This window comes from Procambarus clarkii, chromosome 42, assembly GCF_040958095.1.
Source record: "Procambarus clarkii isolate CNS0578487 chromosome 42, FALCON_Pclarkii_2.0, whole genome shotgun sequence".
NCBI lineage: Eukaryota > Metazoa > Arthropoda > Malacostraca > Decapoda > Cambaridae > Procambarus > Procambarus clarkii.
In genome coordinates, this window is record NC_091191.1 from 31,048,727 (window position 1) to 31,058,669 (window position 9,943).

Genomic DNA, 9,943 nt, shown 5'->3' on the forward strand with positions numbered 1-9,943 from the left:
GGTTTTAAATAAAAAGGCTGACTCTTCAAAAGATTTATCATCATCATTGATATCATCATCATCGATATCATCATCATCATCATGCTTATCCTTTTTTTTCATTGCCTTTATTATATATAATATTTCATTAATTTTATCTAATGTAGTTGTATATACTACAAATGGTGCTCTCTTACACTCATGATCTATTATTTTCTGGAATGATATAAATATGCCATTACATTTTATGCAAATGTACCAACCATTGTTATTATCCACGTAAGAAAATGTGGATAATTTTTCCAACTGATCATTAATTATCCATATTTTATATTTTTGTTTATCTTCCAATTATGGATAGGATGGGGAGATAAATTTTTTTATTCTCTTATGGTATTCTTGAACATAAGTCAGTGTTCTTATACTAGAGTACAGATGAGTCCCCTTTAATATAAAATATTTAGGGAGATCATCATAGAGTTGTTCTTCTGATGTAAATGTGGTTGGTGGCACACTGGGGAGTGGATCTCGACGATTCACGTTGTTCTTAATTGGAGCCATTGAAAACAATAAAGCAGAAGAATCCCACAGGCTGGAGAATCATGCATGTGTATACAACTGGCATTGAGACAAGCTGTAGCTGGTTAGATACATCTTGTAGTTTTTAGGTTGTGCAGTGTGCTCACAGAGTAAATCCGAATCCTAAAACAAAGAAAAAAGTGTCACTTTTTATTTTATTCGTTTAACATAAAGATAAAATAATAGTATATTATGCTTGTTTAACTTTTTTTAAAAAATATATAAACGATGTTTTTTTCATATGAATTAAGCCAAAACTTAAAAAATAAAGTATCTGAAATTAATAAATTTAAACAAATATATTTAGGTATAGATAATAATAAAAAAGTTCAAGGGTTAGTTGTAAAAACCATGGAATATGGTTTTTTAACTAATTTAATGAAACATGAAAATATTGGGATTTGGCCACACAACCAGAAGAAAACTCTAATCACTAATTGGAAAGTTAGAGAGGTTAGAAACTTACTAAGAGCAATAGAATATTTAAATTTCATTAGAGGTCATAAAAAGATTAAGGAAGAGATAGTAGGAGATAAGGATATGTACACTTTATTAGGTTTAATTGATCTTGAAACTTGTGTTTTAAATTTACACAAAATATTAATGAGAGGATTGTTATCACCCGAAAAATGTGGTTATGTAAGTACCAATATACGCTGTACAAAGATTAGTAATAACACAAGTGTCAAGGGTTTGTATGTATATCCACATATCCATTCAATTCAGGATGGAGAAAATCGTATTTTGGCTATTTTGGACAATTACAATTCTACATTGACCCAAAAAATATTCACATTTTTAGGGCCAGAGGAAGAATTTGAATGGATTTTTAAATTAATTTCATGGTTTATCCTAGAAATGCTTACTCTCCATCCTTTTTCAGATGGAAATGGTCGTTTGACACGTCTTTTAGTCAATTATATATTGTCAACATTAATGCCATTTCCAACATCTATCATGGGGAATTTAGAATGGGCTATTATCCATGATCGAAAACTAAATACAAAAAAACAACGCCCACCTCTTAACATACTCAAATTAGTAATTGAAAGTGTCTTGTTCAATTGGCGAATGTATTTTTATCTGTTATCTGTGGTCAGAAAAAAATAATGAAACTTTATATTATATTTATATGTTTAATTCTTTATTCAATAATATTAAATTACATTTATAAGAAAAATATGAGTAATAATCCAAAGATAGACTCTAATTTAATATTAATGTCACACCCTCCATATGAAAAGATTGCAAGAAAGATGGATTGTACTATTAACAATATAGCATGCCAGAAAAATGAAGACTGTCAAACATTTTGCTCTTCTTCTTTAGGAGTTACTTGCATTAATAGTGTTTGTAATTATGACACTGATCATAAATGTTTAAATGGAGGATTTCCTATTAATTATGTTGGGGAAACTAATTTAATAACCACCATATGTGCTTGTTTGGATAACGGACACTATATCGGTGAGCAATGTCAATACCAAAATTCCTTTCGACCAACGTCTCACAAAAGCTTCCCTATTAGCTAAAGACGGATGTATATTATTTTAAAGTAAAAAAAAAAAAAAAAAAGATTTTCCCATCTATAAGTATACTACAATTTCACTATGTTGCTCTTTAAAATGAATGATCGATATTATACTTATCCACTTATTCAAAATTATGATCCGTTAAAACGAACTTATCAAGACTCACATATCAATCCCAATACTGGGACTTTTAATAAAATAACTCGTGATCTTCAAACTATAAGTTGTACTTCATCAAGAAAAAATAAGACGAGTTTATATGGTTTTGGATCACTAACAGATATGTGTGGGAAAAGAGAAATTGATTTGATTTTATTAACAAATGGAACAGTTCATCATTTATATCGTAGATTTTGGGAGACAAACACTATAAGTGGTTCCCATGTCATACGTCTACCTAGTTTAGATTATATACATTTTATCTTGGATGTTGATTTTAAAAAAATGTGTACTCTTGAATCATTTCGTTTATCGACAGCTGAGTACCTAGAATATCTAACACTTAAACAATCAGGGTCATCCTTACAATTAACAACATCCATTGTTAATGGACAGATCTATTATAATACAAATTATGTCATATATGAACTTGTTTCTCATATTGTTTATTATTTAGGTCTAGACTGGCTACCAATTTATATTTTAGGTAAATCACAAACGTTTACTCAAGGATTTCATCTTGAAATACCCCACCTAACTCTTTCCTATTATGATTTTGCCCTAATGTCCAATTCATGTAAAGAACTCTTACCTACCCTCGTAGATATTACTACCAATTATAGTATTTTTGGCTCTCAAAAAATTCAACTGCAAACACCTTTAAACGAAATGGACTGCACTTATTTACCATATGCGGTTTTCCACAAAAATAATATTTACGATATGTCAAACTCACCACCCTCATATATTTTATCAAGTATGGGTGAAGTTTTTGACTTATTTAATATCTGTAAATATCATGAACCTTCATCCATTAGAGGATTCCCAACTATTATCGGATTGGATGATGATACATATGCTCTGGATGTTTTTCAGAAAAATGTTCAAACATTTATGCAAAACAAAGAAAATATTGATGAAGCCGAAAATTATTTTACTATATATGAAAATTATGATAATTCTAAGGAGAGAGATGAAGAAAAAATACCAGATATAACAGAAGATTTTTTCATGTTTTCCAATGTTAACAATATTATCAATAAAATTATAGTGGGTTTATTTTTTGTTACACTTAGTAAGGAATATAAACTTTCTATATATAAATCTCTTCATTTTCAAGAGGAACAACAAGAAGAGAATAACCAACTCTTAATTATACTTGAAAAATATCCAAATAGTTTTATACATATTAACGAAATTCCGCATTACCTGATTCTTCTTACAAATGACAATGACGCTGAGGCAAACTTTGACTACGATAAAATACAAATGACAGCAAATCGTATTGAAAAAGTGTTTACAGTTCAACCTTTAAGGCAAACATCTATTCGCGGAACAGTTGCCAGTAGCAATATCAGTCGAGATACCAATTCTTTCTTGAAACGAATTCAGCCATTTACCATTGAACATATAACCCATTTATGTTTGCAGAGTAAACAACATCTTCACACTGTCTTGTATCTTTTAGCATTGTTATATGTTAAAAAGATCCGTCAAAAGTCCCTGGGAATGACATTTCCTGACTACAATTATTTTATAGCCCAAATAATTAGAGATTTAAATTTTAATCACTTAGATACTGGACCACTTTATGAAATTATCTATCTTCTTAACCGATATCAGGAACACCAGCAAGTAAAAGAAGAATTAGAAGATTGGATAATTTTGTGTCTTCTAAATCTTCTAATTGTTAGTGATGTGGTATCAATGAAAGAAGCTTTTGATCTAGTAGAAAAAATTGATTCTCAAAGATTGGATTTTGTCATGAATATAAATGTGGAAGAGTTTGACAGTGACACTTATCGGGTAGTACCATCAGCTAATAGTAATTCACGTCCTACTAAAATTCCTCGGATTATAATAGCTTTTTCTTTCCTACAGAATTTTGGTATAACGGAATATAACAATTTTTTAGCTATATATAAACCTATTATATGTGATAAGAATTCGCGCCAGATTAATGTTTGGGATAATACTACTAAGAAGTGGTCAGTAGCTAATAATCACATAAATTCTTCTTTACTAGCACCAGACCTAGCTTACATTGCACGTCAAATTATTTTAATTGATAGCATACTACAACAACAACAACAACAACAACCACAATTACTGGAAAATGAAATGTTTCTTTCATTTACCTTACCACCAACACCACTACAATCCAACAGCAACTTATTACCACCTCCTCCGTTGTCACCTTCTCCATCAATAACCTCATCAACTTCTTTATCGAATTCAAACTCAAACCTTCCTTCTCCTTCAGCCAAAGGTAGAGTAAAAAAAAAAAACTACTGATTCTACAAATAATAATAATAATAATAATAATAATAATAATAATAATTACAAGAAACGAAGTCTTATTCAGAATAGTCTTCTAAATTCTATAAAGAGTTTTTATGCAAACATGAAAATCTTGGATATACCTCGATATTTTATTGCTTCTTCTCAATGTTATATCATCAGCGGCAGTAGCAGAAGTGAGATGAACCAATTTTTTTATATCCTACCACTTCCCCTGTACAAATCATCAAATAATACAAATTCTGATACAAGACCAACTATTTATGATTGGAGTGAAGTATTGAAACTATTAGATCACATACCAAAATGTACCTTTTTTATGCAGCAATGTAATCCAATATTAAAAGATATTCTACATTACGAAAGCGAAAAAAAAGAAATATTATAAGAAGTTGACAGTTGAAGAGAAACATAAAATTCTCTTACTTAGTCGTGAACAATATCATATAAACTTTATAGATCGATTTTGGAATGATGGTATGACTAGATTAGCTCAACTTGTCAAATATTATGTGCTAAAACATATGGTTACTTCTTTAGAATCACTAAACCGAGTTTCAGAAAATATTAATATAGAAAATAAATATCAAGATCTTCTTAATAGACTCATTGAAGAATGCCGTCATGGGATAAAAAATCGTAAAATTCCAATCAAAGAAAGTATTTACCATCTAGATGCTATTTTAAAAGAAAATCTAAAGGTAAATGGACAGTTTATACGAAAAGATGGTGTTGGTGAACCAGTGAAACCTAATTGTAATTGTCAATTAGTTAATATTTTGTTAACACTAGCACAGATCTTTTGCTATGATGCAACTACTATGATTTATTTTTTTTCACTAATAGTAAAAGCATGCCATCGACAAAATGACAAGAAATGACAATACCTTTGGTATTGGAGATTCAAATTCAGGAAAAACTGCTTTATTAAATACTCTTACTCTATCACTTGGTGATTTGACAGGTATTCTCTCAGTACATACAGCTCATAAGGGTCTCCAAGAACGGACCCATGATTTAGGAAGAGGTGGAAAAATGGTTAGAATGTGGTACATGGATGAACTGAGTACGACTAAAACCCTTAATTCTCTGTTTTTAAAGCAATTGAGCGGTCATGCCCCAATGTGGATTCGTCAAAACTATATGGATGGGGATACATATAATTTAGCAACACCTATTTTTTTGTTTGGCAACAATTGCCCAACTTTCAGCGAATATGACTCAGCCTTGATGCAACGACTTCGTTTCATTTCATTCCGTGCGCGGTTTGATTCTGAAGTGCCTACGTCATTTCAATATTCAATTTTTCCCCAATTTCATCTCATGACTGATGATCGAAAGAAAAAGCGTCTGACTGAAGGAATGATGGCACTCTTTATTCATGCTAAACTGTCATGATAAACTCAATTCGCCCTGGTTTGTATCAATGAACCAGACTGTTAACTTTCTCACACTCCCAATTAACATTATGGAGGCAACTGAGTTATATTCACCAGAACATGGAATTGTAGCCCAAATAATGGAAGAGTGCCATCTGGTAGAGAAACCATATAGTGGGTTTATTACCCTACATCGTCTATCAGTTCTTTTGCGTAGTTTCCCCAAGGCCCTTAAAAATATTTCATTGGCAGATGCTCATCTTTTTTTTGAAAACGTATACCAGGTATCATGGCTACCAATAAACAGCAATCGTTTGGCAAATATTCCACAATCCCATTTACCAATTAATGAACCAACTATTAGTATCATAGAGGGAATTTGTGAACAAAATTGTGAAATAAATGATAGAAATCTTGCCAGATTAACTCAAAATTAAATTAAACAGGTATTAAAAAAAAAAAAAGTATATATACTCTATATTTATATGTGTGTGTGAAATGAAAATATACTGAAAAACATATAATGTTTTCTTCACCTGGAAATAATAAATCGTCCCCTAAACAACAAATTGAAACAGAATCTCCCAAAAATGGAGAAAACAATAATAACAAACATAACAAATTAGAAAACCTTTTCAATGATATTAAAAAACAAATAAAAACAGAAGATTTAATTTTTTTTAATTTGGATGATTCGACTTTATTAAATTTAGAAAGTGTATGTAAAATTATTAAAAAATAATTTTTTTTTTATAAAATATATAAAAATAAATAGTATAAAATAAATGTCCAGTTCAACTAGGAGTCAATTAATTGTTTTTAATTTATAAAATCGTAATGGAAAAGAAAAATATTTCCAAATAAGAATTTCAAAAACATATTCAACTGGTAATTTTAATAAAAAGTTTTTCCCACTGTTAACAGTAAAACAAGAAATACCACTAAGATTGTTAATTCATTACTATATTTCACTTAATATATTTACAGGAGAGGGATTAGGATCAGTAAAAAAAGGGGGAATGAATTATGGATTAATTAGGAGATTCAAAAGAGCCAAAGTAAGAGAAGATAGAAACAGTCCAACAGAAGATGATGAAATTCATAGAAATGTCATACAAGATAATATTGAAGATGAAGTAGATGAGATCAGTGATCCTGATCCATCTAATGGAAATAAATCTTCTTATGGTCTACTCCAGAAGGGTGGAATAAATGCCCCCTCTCATAGAAATCTCAATTCTTCTTCTCGTCCAAGGGGTATTCAAAACAATGGTACTTATATTTTCCCTCAATCGGAATCCAATAAAAATAACTTTATAGTTAGAAAAATATATCAAATCGCTGGATTGGGCTTTCCAGGATTCAAACTGAAATTTAATACTCGTTTCTTTGACATGAAAACTTTAAAACAATATTTGTCTAAATACATTGAACAAATACCTAAAAATGAAGGTTTTTCGTTAGAATATAAATACATAATATTATATATTAGAATGTTAACAAATTTATGGACATTTTTAATGATAAAACAAGACCGGAAGGATCAAAAGTTAATTTATAAATATCTTATTAATGAAATTGGTAAGTTAAGAAAACATATTCAATTTAACAATAAAAAGTATATAGATAATAATAGCTTATACATGGTAAATTTTATTGAAAAAGCAAACATGTATAGTAGTGAATTATTTTACAAATTTGTTAGAAAATTGACGGACACTGTAATTTGTGATCATGATATCAAAGAGATCAATTCTAGAGATGCCACTAAATTACACTTCAAATTACTTACTGTGTTTGATTCACTAACTGCTGCTACACATCAACAAGCAGTAGTACGTTTACAGAAATATATTTTGTATAGTGCATTAGACTATGATAATGCATCTTCCCAAAAAATGAATACTAATAATATTAAGTATAATTTCAGATATGCTAAGATCAATAAAGAGACTTGTGAAATTAATGACACTGATATCCATAGAAATATGGGTGATGATGATGATGAAGATTCTGATAATAATGTTGATGTTGATGGTAGTGGGGATACCCAAGGTTCCTTAGTAATTTTAAAATGTCGAAAATATAGAAGGAAAGATAAATAAACTTTACTTATTATTTCCTCAAAGTTGAAGAGAATTAGTGACCCTTGCTCTTGAACCAGTGCCAGTGCCAGTGCCAGGGGCAGATGGGAGAGGGATGATTGACTGATGATGGGTAAAGAGTGATAATTGTATGTATGACCTGGGTATGGTTTTCCGGTATTACATGATAATTTAAGTTTTTTTTTTATTCCTAAAATTAATATATATTGTAACCTTACATACTATATATTAAGTAAACGGTTTATTCAAAACAATATTATTTCAAGACATGGCTATCAATACAGATCAGATAACAATTAAAATTTTAGATTTATCACCTGACATGATACAATTTAAAATAGAAAATATAAATTTAGCTCTAGTAAATGGATTGCGGCGGATTTTTATAGCTGAGACTCCTACTATAACCATTGATTGGGTTCAAATTAAAAAAAATACAACTATATTAAGTGATGAGTTCATTATTCATCGTCTAGGTCTAATTCCAATACCTTCAGATGAATTCATTAATAAATTAAAGATTCCATGGAAATGTCAATGTATTAACTTTTGTACGAAATGTGCAGTAGAATTTATTTTGGATGTTAAATGTCGTGAAGACAAACAATACCTCATAACAACATCTGATATAATACCATCTTTTCACAAAGAAATCCCAATTCCTTTGGTTAAACTTAATAATGGGCAAGAATTATGCTTAAAAGCATATGCTATCAAGGGGATTGGCAAAAACCACGCCAAATGGAATCCGACAATTAATATAGATTTTGATTGCTGTAACAACACTTCTTCTTATTTTCTGGAAGATTGTAATAAACGAAAACAATTTTATTTCAATATTGAAAGTTCAGGTGCATTAAAGCCTGAAAATATTATGCTAATAGGCCTAGAAACTTTAAAAAACAAATTAACCTTCTTATTGGATAAATTTAAATGTTAATACTGTAAATAGAATACCAGACCGGGGTGTGTGTGTGTGTGCCAAAAAAAAATGGAATAATAAATGATCAAATATTTATTTTGCTTTTAATCATTCAATAAATGCATTAAGACAGAAATTATTGAGCAAGAAATTGATTAGAAAAATTTAGTTTTTATTAAATCATATTTCGTTTAACCTGATTAGAGTCGTTTAATTCTATATCTTCATTTAATGTATAAGATGAGAAGTTATTATAAATCCAAATGAAAAGTACTAAACTTATCAAAAAAATAGGAATTATAATAATAATAATAAGAACAGTCGAATTGATATTGATTGTTTCTTGTGTGTCATTTGGTGTTGTTGAGTCGGTGGTTTTTTCTTTGGGAGTTTCTTCTGTTGTTTCTAAAGTTGACTGGCTTTCTTCGGTTGTTGGTGGGGTGGTTGCCTTAATAATTATTATTTCTTCTGTTGAGACAACTGTATATGTTTTCGTCGCTGTATCATTTCCCGTGGTGGTGGTGTTGTGGCCATGGCCGGTCTTTCTGGTGATGTTGTTGCCTGGCTTTCTTGAGAGGTAGATGCTGTCGTCTCCTCATGGGTGTCGTTGGTTGTTGTTGTTGTTGTTGTCGAGGGAGGAGTAGTTCCTGTTTCCTCGTAGTCCTGGCTTTCTTGAGAGGTAGATGCTGTCGTCTCCTCATGGGTGTCGTTGGTTATAGTTGTTGTTGTTGTTGTTGTCGGGGTAGGAGTAGTTCCTGTTTCCTCGTAGTCCTGGCTTTCTTGAGAGGTAGATGCTGTCGTCTCCTCATGGGTGTCGTTGGTTGTTGTTGTTGTTGTCGAGGGAGGAGTAGTTCCTGTTTCCTCGTAGTCCTGGCTTTCTTGAGAGGTAGATGCTGTCGTCTCCTCATGGGTGTCATTGGTTGTTGTGGTTATGGTTGTTGTTGTTGTGTTGTCGAGGGAGAGTATTCCTGTTCTCGTATCCTGTTT